The following is a 16,344-nucleotide window of genomic DNA, read 5'->3' as shown; positions in this document are numbered from 1 at the left end:
TGTAATTAAGGCCTTGATGGTTGTGTTGATGGCAAATGAAAGAAAATGGCTTTGTTCTCAATTCCAGAGGCTTGATTGCTGGTTCTCGTTCTCACCTGAATTCGACCCATTCTGCATTGTGCACATGATTGCTGGAGTGTGAGTAATTGCAGTGCTGGCAGATGACATTTTCATGAAGCACACTCTGCACTGCTCCAGAGGGAATTTACAGAATTTATAGCTGGAGAAGCTCATCAAACATGGATTTAGGAAATGCCTATGTGAAAAGTGGGAGCCCACAACTAAATATCAGAGCTTTTCTTTTGACATTTGCTTTTACATAAAGGACTGTCTGCAACCTGTCTTACCTTATGGTAGCAGCCTATTCATGACTAGATTTTGTGATTAAGTGAAATTACTGAAGTTTGTTAATGCAGTTTTTTGCATGCTTTCTTGTAATTTTTTGTGTGCTTGGGAAAGTAGACGGAAAATGGTTTCCTCATTTCCAGTCATATTTTTAAATTTCCTTAACCTTTCAACTATTTAAAAATTTTCAGATGTCTCCTGATATTTATTGACAGCAATGTGTGTTTGTTTTTTATTTAAATCCTCTTATTTTTGCAACCTTTTTGCATTACAACATATTTTGTTTATTTTAAATGAAAATGAATGTACATTTTAAACAGCTTTTTAAATAAAAAGGCTTCCACAATGGAAATATACTCTGTCATTTATAAATCAGTTCTTTAGAAAGAAATATACTCTCATTTGTAAATCAGTTCTTTAGGAAGAAAACATTAATGACTCTTGTATTGACAAGTTCACAGATTTCAATGAAGGGTGTTTTATGTGTTGTAAATAAGAATTGCATACTGAAATTTTGCATTATAGGTAACATATGCCATGATATGCATAATCTTTTTTTCCCTTTGCCTTGCTACTCTTGCATTTTCCTCTCTATCTGACAGGTTGTGCCTGTCTCATATTCACCATGTTCCTTTCTGAGCCCCTGGTACTTTTCCTTTCTCCTGTAACACAGTCAGGATAAATACCTGTGGGTTGTTGCTGTACTTTTATTTTCCCAAGAAAGAAAAACAAACATTTTTGGAATCCTGTTGACATTTTTCAATCACAGCTGCTTGTGCTGTCACTGACTTTGCACGTGAAGATGCATGACTACTGTGACTCAGATGTACTGTCTGCCTAGCAAGCCAAACTATCTGCACTTATGTTTTCATATTTCTTGAGGCTTCTCCATCATGGCAAGTCAAGAGTCTTTCCTCCTTGCAACTGGTATTATTGAAAGTCTTGACCAATTGAATGACTGAAGGTTTCAGGTTTTTAAAATTAGGTTTATTGGTTAACTGCTAGGAAAAGTTGGGTGAGAAGTCCTTTGAGTTTCTGCTATAATATAAATGTTTGACCCAGAGTAGTGTTGCTTATTTAAAATACATAGAAGAAAATCTGAGGTCTAAGCTGCCGGTGTTAAATTGTCAGTTGTTTTAGGGCCTAACTTATCCTCATTTCGGTACCTGAACTCTATATCAACACTAATGAATGGCAGCAAGAGTGTAATCAATCTAAACTGCTGACAGTTGTTTTAATTTATGCTATACTCCTGAAGTAGTTGGGTAGCACAAGGGGAGACTCTCTAAGTGTCTAGGTGTCTGTCTACCTAAATTCATGGATGTTATGCTGCTGTCATTTACTAAAAATAGTGTGTTTTTGTAGTCTTAAATGGGAACAAGATGAAGCCTGTTGTAAAATACATCTTGGTTTTTGTCATATGTAAGAGATTTCCTAATATACTTCAAGTACTGGTGTTAAATACTGCTCCTAATCTTAAGTGTTCCTTAGGGAATCACTTAAAACATTTAGGTTCAGAACCTCAAAAGTTCTTGGACATGTAAATCTTTTGAGAATTTGGGTGTCAGAGAGTCACTTCTTGTTCTTTGAAGCCATGAAAATAACCTAGGTTTAAGGCTCAAGGCTTGGAGACAGAAGTCTGTAGTTCATCATTGCATCTCACCGTTATTACTGGAAAGCTGAGGTGCAGCCAGGTACCAGAGCCCTGGCTGGATCTTCTCTTGCAGGAATGTTAGGGGCCCATCCATGTCCATTATGGCCACCTCCTGAGGTGCATTTCTGCTCTTAGTTTGTTCCTCTTGCAACAGTCCCACTCTTCTTTTGTGATTTGAGTGGCAACTCAGCCCCAAGAGGGGAATTAATCTACTTTTAGATTTCAGTATCTGTACCAAAACAACCCAAACCTGCTTTGGGTTTTTAGTAGAAAAGGGCAGGTTTTAAACCTCTATGTCCTTAGTCAGGACCTGGACATAGAAAATTATTTGCTTCGTGGGAATGAGACCTGGATCGAAGAAGAACATGGTGAGAAAATCCTGGAGATTCCTAACTATATTTCAAATTTGTTGTAAAACAATGGACTCTGAAGAAAGAAATGAAAACAATAGGCAGTGGACTAGAACAGTGAAATATGGCAGTGAACAGCTTTTGAACCTTGCTGAGTGAAGAGAAAAAGCTGTTTGATACCATTAACTTAATTATGGTGATGGTCTGGGATATACCGGGGACAGTGACAAAATATTGCATTATGCAGACTGGTTTTGGAAAATACTGGCGTCCAACACAGCAACTGTACAGTTAAGAATCACCTTAATGTAGAAATTAAAATATTGCAAGTCATGGAAAGTGTTCAGCTGGTATTCCTATGACCTTCTTGCCATGACCTCTGAACTTGAAAAACTTCAGTTTATTTTAATAAATCTTTCTCTCACCACATTTTAATTTTCACTTTTTCCACATCTCATTATCTTTCTCAACAAGAATGTTAAGATCTGATTTAATTTTCTCTGACATCCATTTATGCTTTTCTGCCATATTTTTCCTCTCTTCTCCCATTTGCTTCAGTGACCTATCCCTAAGACATCTTGTTCTCTTTCTCTCATCTCTCCTGGCTTGTTTATGCTTGGCAATCCAGATGTGGTCTTCAGCATCTCAGCATTGACTCCTAATTTCTCATGGCTCTTACATTCCCTTCTATCCTTCACACCTAGGGGAGAGAGGATCCCCATCTCATGCTTTATTTCCAGATTCATTGTGAGATGACCTTTTGGAATGTCAGAGGGAGCTGACTGGTTCACCCATGGCTCAGCCTATTGCATGAGACCATTGACTATTTTAAAATATTTTTCTCTCTCACTGTCTCTTTCTATAAATCTTAAGCAATTTTACTGTAAAGGGAAGTTTCTCACCTGATCTGCATCTTCTGTGCCCATTGCAAAAGCTATTGTTTTCTCCGGCACCACACAGTATGTTGCATTATCTGTTCCTGTTTTATGATTTTCTATCCAGCGCAATCATCAACAATTGCTTGTTTCCACTGAGAAGCCTGAATGGGTATGAGAAGTTCTGTAATTCAGGGGAGATGATAAAAGGGCAGGAGTTTCCTCCTACCATTTATAAATGTTAGGATTCCTGTGTTTTTTTTTTTTTACATTTTCTTTTAAGCTAACACCTCTATTTGTTATGCCCTTAAAATTTTTTTTATCTAAATAGATACAAAATTTAGGCTTGTCTTATGTTGCAATATGTGTTAATCCGTAAATTGCTTATTCAAAACCTAGTCTACTGCCTATGCTCAGTGCTACAAAAATACTCAAGAATTTTTGATTTCTCTTTTGATACAAATTTATCAGTACAGGGGTAAAACATGCTGTAATATATTAGATAATGAATTCTAAATGTATCTCAATAATGATATAGTTTTTGTATCTTTGGGGAAAAGTTGTACACCTGTTGGTGTATCTGCATCTGCAGATTATCTTCCATTCATGAATGCTTTACATTCACTCTACTGCTATGCTAGTACAGCTCTTTGATATGCAGTTCCCACTGTAGCTGATCCATCAGCCCACCTTAGTTTTCTGCTTTTCACTCTATTGGAAGTCAGTCTGTTGTAGGAACTTGCCCTACAAATATTCCATGACCCATTTGGTGTCTCCTATATCAGCATCAGAGGGCACCAAGGCTTTGTCCTCTTAATGCATGTGTTCATAAGCATATTTTCATTTCTTGTCTATTTCCTATTGGAGGTTCTGTGTTGTATTTATGTTCTATAACTTGCTTTGTCTGTCTTCAGTGGGATACCCCACCTTTGCATCTGAGGCACTGCTTTAATTAGTGACACAGTTACTGTTCTCTTACCTGACAGTACTAGTGAATGTAAGGGGGAAAGAAGAGAGGGTCTCTGAGCTAGGTCATCTGAGAGATGGTCTGAAACCATAAATTGCTTTAACATGTGAGAGTAATATCTATGGTTAGATTTGACTATAAATGCATTTTGGGATTAATTTAGTGCTCTAATCTGTTCACAAATAATTTGCGAAGAAATTCAATCAGTAGGAGCATATTCATTTTTCTCCAGTATTTTCCAATTGTTTGTGCAGACAAATGTCAGCCTTACAGGAGAGTTATCCTTTCTGTTTACACTTAAGAACGATTATTCTTAGTGTGTGAACAGTCATGTATAGTTTTAGTCTTTGATTAGTTAGTATTTGTAACAAAAAAGTAATTGAAGTGCAGTGAATAACTAGGAGTAAATACTATTTTTCCTTTGAGATGTATCTGCCTGTAAGTATAATCCTAAATATAGTCCAGTTTGTAAACATTTTTTAGATTTCTGTTTCTTGTCACATGTTACTAAAATAGAAATTATTTGCATTTCAGGCAAACCTTTGTGAGTACTGTACAAAGCAACAGTAAGTTTATTCACAACAGTACTTTCTGTGATGTAAATCATTGCAACTCAGTATACATAATGGTAATTTTCAAGTTCAGAATGGCATTTTAGTATTAGCTTGTATGATGTGCTACAAAAATGCTGAGAAGAACATTTCTTATATATCTGCTACAAAAATCAGTATAGCACTATAGCACAGATTTTCTTTTGCATTTAATTCAGTTACACATAGTTTATCTGTTGCTTCTAAGAATTGTAATGTTAAGTATCTTCATATAAATTACTATTATAAAGAGGAGTCAGTTGAGATACATCAATTTGAACTGGCCAAGGGACATAAGAACTTGCAGCTTCCAAGGGACAGCTGTTGGGGTGACAGAGTATGACGGTGAAAGAATCTCCCCATACATGTTTCTTTTCTGTCCTGACAATGGTAAAGCAAATTTCAGCAGAGTGATGTATGAAAATACCACTGCTCAATCAGACTTGTTTGATATGGCAAAATAGGAGCAAGGCTTCTGTGTACCCTTCCTCTTTGCCCATGTGTAAGTAGATGGGTGCTGCAAGACATAGATAGGTGTGTACTGATCAGTCTCTCTCTCTCTATCTGCATCTTTGCTCATTTGGCTTAAGAGATGTGTCAAAATTTTTTAAACATGTTTCAGGTACAACATAGGACCTTTTAAGTCACCATCAAACTGAGACACTGGAAATGGATCCAACGTACAAATACAATTTTCTGGATCAGTCTCTGTATCTTTCGTTTTGGTGTACTGAAAAGGCGAATTCTCTGCTTCTTTATGTTACAATATTGCACTTTTACTTTATTGTTCAAAAGATAATCTTGCTGCAAAGTGATTTCAGTTAGGGATTAAAGGAGAGAGAATAAAAATTTAACTTGTGGCAACAGATGGTAGAAATAGGCCTTAGCCCACAGAAGAATCAGTAGATGCTTGGTGCTTTCACGTGCAGTCATTAGGTAGATCTGACACTGATGCATGATTGACTGTGCAAACAGCCCTGCCCAAAATCTGCCACACAATGCTTTGCTGCATTCACTGCTAAGAGAACTCTTCTCCAATAGTTGTCTGTGTAGGAGGGTAAAACTAAATCTGCTAATAACTCTTGCTGTATGTAGTTCATAGTCTGCAGTGTGTAGGTCTGTATTCTGTAGGTTAATATTATTTGTTTTACACTTCCGTTTCACTAGTTGTGTTTTTTTTCCTTAAGATGCCATCACTGCCTCTGGTTTGCTTTCAGAAAACAGCAGGAAAGATCTGGAAAGGCAAATCAGTTCTCTACCCTACACTTAATTTAATCATTGGCAAGTTGTTCTGATTACTTGCCCCCTGATTTTCTTCTGCTCTGGCTCTCTGGGTAACAGTTTGGAGAAGATGAAATCTGCCCACCCAAGCATTGACCTTGGAAATGCCCACAAATCAACAACTTTTAATGTAATCTCCTAAGATTATTTGCTTTGTAGTGTGGTTTTAAGGTGCAGTTCTGTGTGCCATCCTCCTACTTAAAGACAATTTTCCAATTCCATATTGTCCTAGAAGTGAACACACTGTTCACTGCAAGAGCCAGTAACACTGCAAACACTTTGTGTTTTCACCATCCTCATTACCTTCTGCAGTCAGGAGAGCCCTCTGCTCTTTCACTCAGGTACACTGGTACACTGCTTCACACTTCCTCCAGTGGGCCTCAGGCAGGGGATAACTCCTTATCTACCATGTAAGGATGCACACAGCTTTTCCAAAAGGTCTCCTCACTGCCAGTTGTGCGTTTTCCTCATTAGTTTTAAATCCCTGTTTGGCAGCAACTGATCCTTTGAACTGTTAATCCTACCTAGGCTACACTTCACATTAGAAACCTGGCACCCAGTATTAACTGGGATGCTCATCCACTGTCTGCTTCAGTGATGGTATTCAGAAAGTTTCCAAGAGCACCAGATGTCAACTTTGGATATCTTCTTCCTTGAAGAAGGACATCCATGCTCCTGTATTTTTATGCTGGATCATTTTTTCTTCATCATTCTTTTTTATTTATAGATAGAGTTTTATAAGTTTAGGAAACATTTATTTCAAAGCAGGTTGGCACTAAGACTGTCTATTGGTAGATCTACATGAAAGTTAATGTAAAATATCACAAGTGCTTATACTTTGTAGTCTGAAGTGTGTTGTTGATGGAAGAAAGTAATACACCAAACATAATGATGGGAAAACCTTTTTTTCTCCTTAATTTCTGTGTTTTCACAGATTATTGAGAACTTCATATTCTGATAGAAAAAAATACTTTGTTTGCTATTCACTTAATGTTTTGATTTAATTTTTATATGTATATTTCTTGACCTTTGACCTAATGTTTGTTCTAGAGGTTGGATTGTAGTGTTATTTCCACTGAAAAGTGAGACTGATGTCTGTCAAATGTCAGCAGTAGTGGGACTAAGCCCATGTATTTTTATTTGTACTCTTTATTCTGAATAATCAGAAGCATGACTTTAATTGTCCAAATCTGTTGATAATCACAAATAACCTTATAAATCCTAATGAGATAAAATATTTAAGTAATTTTTTAAAACCCTATCAAAGTATTTGAAGGAATTGTAATTATTTCATCTTGCCTTAAAAAAAAAAGGAACAAAACAACAACACTAAAGCAAATTATTGCCAGAAATAACTCAAGTGACCACCAGTGTTGAAGTGCACTAGAGGAAGTATACAACCTCTTAAAGGCAGGCAGTATTTGCATGAGAGCTGGACACTTCCTTGTGGTTTTACTTTAGTGGTTCAGTTTTTTTCCCATACCTTCAGGGATAATAAGAACTGGGGGCTCTTGGTGACCTTTCTGGGAATTGCCGGTTCTCAGCATCAGTCAGAATGTAACCTTTTTGTGAGAATTTTCTTGTCTGCTACTAAAATGTCCACTGCTTATGAGGATAAAGTATCCATTCCAGCTGTTTTTGCCATTCACTGGTGAAGTGCATCGCTTAGGGCATCTCAGAACCTGTGACATTTAAGCTGGATTTTAAATGTGCTTTGTTTGGGTGTTAAGCAGTAAGGAGAATCTGTACTTCAGCATCTTACTGTACCCTATTCCTTCTTTTGCAAGGGTAACTGAATGGTTTTTTGGGTTCCTGGAACAAAGTATTATTATCATTAGTAGAATAGAAATAGATAACTATGGGGGCTTTATTTCTCAGTATTCTCAGTGGTAGGCAAGTCAACTATGGCTGTCTTGACATTTGCCAAGCATTTTGTGTTGAGGCAGGCTCTGAATAGTATTCCCCATGTGAAGATTTATATATGCAAAATGGTAATCCCCAAAAACACTTGACTGGTTTTGGATATCAGATCTTTGGCTTTGAAGTGGAGGGTCAAGAGCACATAGCGGAAACCAGTTTGTGAGAGCCCAAGGCCTTGTCTTTCAACAACCAGTTTTCAGATCTGTTAGTTCTCATTGTTTCCAATAATTAAAAGTTGTAGGTGGACCTCAAAATGACAGTGTTGGGAAAAAAAACCTCACTCCTTATTTTGGTCTTTGGACATGTCTCAAACTGAGTAGGGTGTTGGGGCATGGCAAGCACTCGTGGTGCCTGTTGCGGCTGCAGCCAATGGCTGCCGCTGTCCGTGGTGCTGCTGGGGACTCCATGGAGCCTTTCATGGTTTTGCTACGACCTTTCTTCTGTAGATAATGATTTCTTACATGAATTTGTGTTTATAGTTGAAGTTACACAGTGTGTTGCAGCTGTTTTCTCCTTAAAAATAAATCCACCTATACCTACGTAGGTAAAGTTTTGTTCTAAGATCAAAGGCACAGTAAGGTCACCATGAGGATGCATGCAGAAGTGTTTTTAACATACTTCTCTTTAATAAGAACATTTTTTGAATGAATGGTTTATGCATATTTCCTAACATTAATTTACTCCCTCAGAATGCCACTTAAAATAAATAAAAAAACAACAACTAACTAGAAATCAAGAATTTTGAACTCTCAAGAAAAGTTATTTGGTTAATGCATAATTTTATTTTATCCAGTTGAATTATGCATTTGAGAAATTAATATTGAAACTCGGTCTTTAAATTATAAAAGAATTTTATGAGAGAAATGATTATTCTTTTGCTTAAAGGCTCTGTTCTTGGGTATGATTTCAGAAATTTTCATATAGATTCACACATTATTTTGAACATTAAAAGACCCTCTCTTTGTTTTTTATAAAACTGTAAAAAAAATAGTAATTGCATGTAAATATTTAGTGTATTTACGTGCAAAGTTTGTTTAATAGGAAAGAGTACTATCTTCTAATCTCATAGAATATTTCCTTGCCTGAAAAGTAGCAAAAAAGGAGTTGAGTACAGTATCTTTTAGAGGATTTATGGTAATGCTGCTGAATTTAGCTGAGCATAAACAGCATGGTGAGCCCCTCAGGGTCTCTTCATTTTCCTGACACACTCCACTGCTGCCCCATTAACACTTCGTCTGTTATTGCCATCTACTCTGTTTAATGAGTATCTTTGAATTTCAAGTTCTTCCCAAAAAACAATAGCTAAAATAACTGATGCACCTACTGTAGCTTTCAGTAATGTATCTTATTCCCTTTGTAATATTTTTTAAAATAAAAAGTACGTGTATATTCTTCAGCAGTATAGTTGCATCCTGACATTTTCTTTAATCACAATAGACAGTAATCAAAACCACTAAGTAATGACTACAGATATGATGCTGTATCTGTTTGTAGAAGGTAAATGCATGCTGGATAGCTGATAAAGGAGGCTTTTCCTTACTTTAAAATTCCTCTAGTTAATACTTACTCTTTAATGTAAAGAAGGAATAATTCTGCTGGAGACTGTGCTATCAAAGCAAAATATTTCTTCTAAGAAATCATAAGACAGATTGGCTAGGTGCTGTTTTCTGGTATCTGTATTAATCCAGCTAACTGATGTAAAAGGTCAATATATGTCTCATTAGGTTGGATTCCTAAAACTGAGTTTACCATGTTCCTCAGTACACATGAATGAACCATCTTAAATTATTAAATAATAAGCCACATTTTCAGATGAGGACTCAACCTGAATTAAAGCTAGAATAATGTTGTACTGGTGTGCACCATAAGCTTTAAGAACAATTCTGATTTTGCATTGACTGTTAACTGATCACAAAAGCGTTCCAAATCGCTGTAGGTATTCAGTAGATCTGGGAAGTCTTTGGAGGGCCAAATAAAAAAATCTGAATGATTGAATAAATTTCTGTTCTAGAAGATTGAGGCAATCAGTTGGATATTGAAACATGTTTTTATATTAAATGCATTCATTGAAAACATAGTTTTGAAATCTGAAGTAACATGTGAGTAATTTTCTGTGTTCTGGTAAGCTTGCTGTCCTTCATTAAATTGTTTGTTTGTTTGTTTGTTTTTATTTTTAGAAAATGAGTCTGGAAGAAAATTGGTGAATTCAATCCAGCGTACCTACAAGCACTCTGACAGGCTCAGAGAGCAGAGTCTGTACCAAAGAGCAATTACCCCACCAAACGATTTCAGGTACAATTGACCTAAATATAGCACTCTCTTGAGATTATTGACAAGAGTTCATTTCCTGTAGTGCTTTTCCCATTTGCCACCCCTGGTATCCACTGTGATCTTATCTGCCTGGTGCTGCATGACTTCTGGGATGCAGTTAAGAATTCTGCTGTGCATTATCTTTAAACAGACAATTCATGCTAAAAGAGTCATTTGCAGTTAAATTAGATGATGCATATATTATTCTTGCTGCTGAAGTTACAAAGAACAGGAATGACTGCCTGAATCCTTTTGGACCTGAATGCACTAGAATTCTTTTTACTGTGAAATCAAAAAGGTAGTACTAATTAATTTTAAATCAATAGGAAATTTTATTTCATTAAACAGTAACAGTTGAGTCAGATGTGCAGGTGGATAGGTTGGAAAACTTGCTATTTCTTTCACTGTATTTATATTTATTCATAAAGTGTGACTTGCCCTATGGTCATCCCACTATCTCCAGGCAGTCACAGTAGTTCTTATATGCTGGCATGAAAAACAAGCATGTAAATTGAATGTGTAAGTGTACAAAATGTGGATGAAGTGAATTCAGAGGCTAGTAATGATAAAATCCATTTTAGTTTTGAGGAATGCATTTTTCTTAAGCATTACTTACAAACTTGTTTAAAATGCTGGACATATTTGCATTCCATGTATGTGGAATATAGGGAAAATAGATGGTATTCCCTTGGTGTTCATCACAGGGGTTCTTTCTAGAATCATTTCTCTTCTGCTGAATTTTTATTTGGAAAATCTATACATTGTCCAGAAATTCAGAAGTCTGGTATCAGATTCTGTGCTGAGCAGCTGTCGGAGGGCCATTTGTCACAGACCTTTATGAGCTAATATCACAGGACACAACTGTGTTATGATTTTCCTGCATATCCACTATGTTTTCTCAAAAGAACACCAGAATACTTTTACTTTACTAGTAGAGTATACTCTGCTAATAATCATAGGTCCCACTCTTCAAAGGAAACTCAGGAAGTTCAGCTGAAAGCTGAACAAGTTATAAGATAGAGACATATATACACTATATTGGTCCACTGACTTGGTTCCTTTGATGGTGATGGACAGCGGTTATAAATGTAGTTAAACTCAGAAATCCTATACTAAAATAAGATCAAGCATGAATCAGTTAATTGCATTAGATAGTAATTATTTTATTACAGGGAAAATTTGGATTAGATATAGAGGAACATTTACCTGTGACTTACGTTTTGCCAATGTACTGTAAGGGGTTGATGAGACACAGTATGTCACAGTGGAAAGGAATAGTAATTTGAAATGGAAGTGTAAGAAGAAAGCAGTAAAAGAATAGGTAGAGGTGGAATGAGAATATGCAGGGCATGACTAAATGGATTCTCAGCTCAGGTTGAGCTCATGGAACTTCTTGTGCTGTAGTTTGGGATCATGAGGAATCTGTGTAGTGCTTTCTGGTGGACTGCTAAAGAAAACAGTTTTAAAGTTTGAGATGGGAGAGAATGTACATGAGGAATTTAAATGGATTCATGAAAAGATCTTTCTGTTGTAGAGTCTTCTACAGAACAAGGCAATTAAGGAACATGGACTTAGGGGTGAAAAAATAAATCAGTCCTGCCCCAACACAAAGAGAGAGAGAAAACTCATAAGAAGATACCAGCAGCACCAGAGCTTAAACTGAAATATTTACCTTCTTACGTTTGGTATTTTGCAAACAGAATTTTTCATACTAACTCTTGCAATGCTGCAAGAGCTTACCTTAAAACTTGCTGATGTGATTTTTCCCATTTTCTTTTTGCCATTTTCTTTTCGATAAATTGTATCTAAAGCTTGATTTTTTTTATCTGCAGAGATTATCAGATGCACACATTTTTTTAATCTTGATATTCCAGAGACCTGACATGGCTGACATACAACCATTGTGCATACTATAGATCATTAAACCAGTTTGAAACTTAGAAACTAATGCTGGAAAAGACCATGCAAACTGACTTTTCTTTGTGAATGGTCTTCATGAGGATTGCTCACTTCAGCTCCTAACAGATAGAAACATCATTCTGAGCCTTCTGTTAAGCTTCATCTTGTAATAAATTATGGACCCAATGACAGGTACAGCATCTTAAGCATTTTTATTATAGTTATTTTATATCTTGAAAGGATATTCTGGTTCTTTACAGTATGCAGACCCATAGAAGACAGTATCACAGATTAGGGATTTTATACTTGCTTCTATATTCAGTTTGCCCTGCCATGGCAGAGAAAAGGCATAATTAGGCAGCCCTAATTAGGCAATGTAGGAATCTCTGGTATGCAACATTTTTCTTAGGCAGCTATATATTATTTCTACTTGTTCTATGGTGCCTCAGGGAATTAGAAAAGTATGGCCCATTAATTAGAGAATTAGCTTAGAGTTGGGAAAGATGCGTTCAGGTTTTGCTTGTGCCACAAATTTTCTACAAGACATTTAGCTAGTATTGACCAAAATTCAGCACAACCTAAGGATTGGGGTTGGTGACCATACTTCTCTGCTTTTGAAGCAGAATCGTGTGTTCTTCTTGTTTATGGCATCTTAGTTACCCCCCTTAAAAAACTGAGTAGTCAGAAATCCTCACTCCCCTCATTAGCTGAAGTGAATTCTGTATACTTCTCTGTCATACTTGCCTTGTGTGAGGGTGTTGATGGAATGGCAGGGATGCACAAAGTAATGCCTGATGTTAGTTCAGGTAGAGAATTACAAAGGTACTGTCATGGTGACGAGTTCATGTTAGTTCTTGGCAGTGTAAGTCTTCCTAGTACAACCTTCTGAAAAAGCTAAGCTCATCAATCAAAGTGTCATATGTTGCTAAAATTTGCAGTTTATAAATTGTCACTATAAATGTAAGTAGTAGGAATCATCACATAAAATTATGCTTCTTTTTCTTTGTGTCTTTCCAGACTTAAATGGTTTCAAAAATGAGGCAGTAGGATGCTTAAATTGCAGTTTCTAGGCAGCATCTCTGCTCCTGTGAGCAGGCATGGCTGTTTTATTGCATGACCCAGCCCACTGATGGGTCATGGGCTGCTGCTGATGTTAGCATGCCAAAGAGAACATGTGACATTAAAGGTAAAAATGCCAGGGCAGGGGCCCTGGCACCTGTATATCACCAGTAAGAATAAGAAAAACAATATTTTGCTAGATCATTACATCTTCTTAATGTTGAATCCCTTCTTTTCTCCTACTTTAACATTTTCTGTAGAAGGGTTATCATGTAGCATTATTTTGATTAGTTTGTAGTTACTGAAACTAACTTAGCTTTGTTATGTGATCTTAAATGATTCTTTTCTCCTTATCAGTACTGGGTACTGACTTTTGGTGGGCAAAAGAAATCTTAGCACCCTTAGGCAGATTTTGCCTTCCACTGCAGATGAATGACTGTGTATTGCTCTGACTGAAGTATTCATTCTCAAGCCAAGGAAGACAGAGGACTAATTTGAAAGCCAAGTAAAGTTCTGAAAAAGACTTCATTGATCAAGTAGAATTTGGGTCATGGTTTAGTTAGGTCAGAATTCTGCTTCTTATACAGTAGAAATAAAGCTTTTATTAAGAAGTCTACATATGAAAAAAGACTTTCACATACTGAGACAGAAGGGATGCAGAAGTGCATTTTTACAGCACTTCATTCACCTTCAGTGCACTGAGGAATGTTAAGGAAAGGAATATGATAAAAACTATAAAGATTCTTATCCGGCAAGTAGCTAAAGCCAAGAGAAGGTGCATGTTTCATAGCCAATCAAAGCTAGAAAGAAACTGTTTTTAAAAGTCTGGCAGGAAGACAAAGCTGTGAGCAGATTCTTGTAAGTTCTGCATTCCTTTCTGTGCAGAAATACAAATACAGTTTTTGACTCCACATTAATTTTATTGCAAACAGCGTTTAACAAAAGCAGTGCAGTGCACTCTAAAAGTTTCCTCTCCTGTGAATATTTTTTGGAAAGGTGTAGAGAGAGTAGATAATATCATTTCATGTTCACCTTGCACATTTCATGAGAGAGTTGCTCCCCTGTGGTTTGGGAGAGACCAGTCTGTTCTGCTCAGCAGCTCTCAGTAGTATTGTCCTCACATGACCTTGTGGATGGATTTCTATTTCAAAATCATACAGAAGTTAAATATTGCTGAAAATAGCATTCACTCCTGTTTTGCTCCTTTCATAGCTTCTGGGGTGAAATTTATCTGTCCTAATGTAATGTCTTTTCTATCTAAATTATCTTTGGCTCGGCTACCTTTATAGTCAATGGAGAGAAATAGACACTTTTTAGGGCATGATTCATCTCCTCGGAAGGTAGACATCTAAGTAGGTCAGATGAATCAGACTGTACAATAGCACATTCCTTACTAGAGAGAATAAAGGAAACCTAGGGATCAGCATGGATGTTGATGCATATATTGCAAATATCTAAAGTTATGTGAAATGAACTTTATGTCTATAGGAACTAAGTCAGAGTTCAGAGTCAGAGGAAAAAATCCTACTCTTCAGGAAGCACCCTTTTCTTCAGAGCTTGTGGTTACTGTGCTGAATGTATCTTCATAATCATACCCGTGAGGTGATAAATTAAAAAAAAAAAATCACTTCCTACTTCCCCTAGCTTAATATTTTAAGGTGTGATGATTGAGTAGACTGTATTTTGTGACTAGGTAATCTGTATATATTTATCATCAGTGATTCACTGGTTCTACAGTGGCACAATTTTTTTTACTAGTCTCTGCTAATAATCTGTATGTATGTGTTTTCACCATGGTTTTGGTTCACTTGTGAACCATTTCAGCACCAGATACTTTTTTCTCAATCAGAAACCTCTTCAAGGAGAAAGAGAAGGTATGCATTTTATTTAGGGTAGTAGACTAATTTAAATTAGTCCTTCATAATAATCATTACTGTTAGTGCCAGAGTTTCACTAAATGCACCAGGAGATGAAGTGGTTAGTGCAAATCTGCCTGAAAGTCTCAACAATGAATATTTTCAAGTGCTAACAAATGAGTTTTGCAGAAAGGATCTTCATTTTGGTTTGTGTTTGGTTGTATCAACTATAATCAATAAAATGGAACATATGAGAATGAGCAACATTATTTATTATATATTTAAAATACAAAATCAACAAATGAAGACTCACCTAAACACCAATGAAGCTTCTTCATACGCTGCTCTTCTCCCATTGTTTGCAAAACTCCAGATCCAAGCAAACCTGCAAGACTTTTGTCAGCTGCATGCCCAGGAGTAGCACAAGGATGACAGCCTGGAGTAAGCAGATTGCTAGTGAGGCTAGCAGGTGCCAAAACATGCTGTTTCATGACCCAGTGTAAAGATGCCAAAAATAATCTCAAATGTACTTCACTACATAAAAGCAAAAACCCCTCAGGCTTGGAACTGTCTGAGATTAAGCAAGAAACTTAAAGTTAGAAGACCAGTGTTCTAATTTTTGCCTTGCAACAGATTAGCCGTGTTATGGTAGTGAGGCACTTTGGCCAAAATCTGTGTTTTGCTACTTAAATAGATGGCATGGTTTTCAAAAGAAAGTGGGAGCAGAATTAGAAAGTATTCCACAGATAAAAACACGAACTTAAGTTGAATCACATGCAAATGTTGACTAAATATCTGCCTCATTTCCCATATGTTTCAGAGTCATAGCATTTAGCTGTCCTCATTTATGGTAATTTCAAATGCATAAATAAAAATTGCTTTGTAAGTTCAAATGTTCTAAAACCATTTTTTCCTCAATGGTTTGTAAAATTACTTTATGTAAAATTACTATATCACTGACCAGGTTGCTCAGAGAAGCTGTGGATGCCTGGAGATGTTCAAGGCCAAGTTGGATGAGGCTCTGATTAACCTGGTCTAGTGGGTGGGAATCCTGCCTATGGGAGGTGTTTTGGAATGAAATGATCTTTAAGGTCCCTTCCAAGCCAAGTCTTCCTATGACCTTTCTGTTAAAGGTAAAAGTAGATTCACAGCTGTGGAACGTGTTTGTTTGATCAACCTGAAAACTATTTGCTTTAGATCAAGTCCAAATGTCCATGTTAAACAGTTTCATTTAACTT

General features: G+C 36.5%; 1 protein-coding gene across 21 annotated transcripts in view; it reads left to right on the top strand.

Moving 5' to 3' along the window:
* MYT1L (myelin transcription factor 1 like) overlaps window positions 1-16,344 on the top strand; it is a 307,867-nt gene that overhangs the window by 77,025 nt on the left and 214,498 nt on the right. For all 21 annotated transcript variants that reach the window (XM_077175026.1, XM_077175025.1, XM_077175031.1 and 18 more), the window contains exon 2: window positions 10,160-10,274. The gene's annotated coding sequence lies outside the window, so the exon portion shown is untranslated. The remainder of the gene's footprint in view (window positions 1-10,159; window positions 10,275-16,344) is intronic.

This window comes from Agelaius phoeniceus, chromosome 3, assembly GCF_051311805.1.
Source record: "Agelaius phoeniceus isolate bAgePho1 chromosome 3, bAgePho1.hap1, whole genome shotgun sequence".
NCBI lineage: Eukaryota > Metazoa > Chordata > Aves > Passeriformes > Icteridae > Agelaius > Agelaius phoeniceus.
Note: the sequence above shows the minus strand (reverse complement) of the source record. Positions and strands in the feature narration are given on the sequence as shown.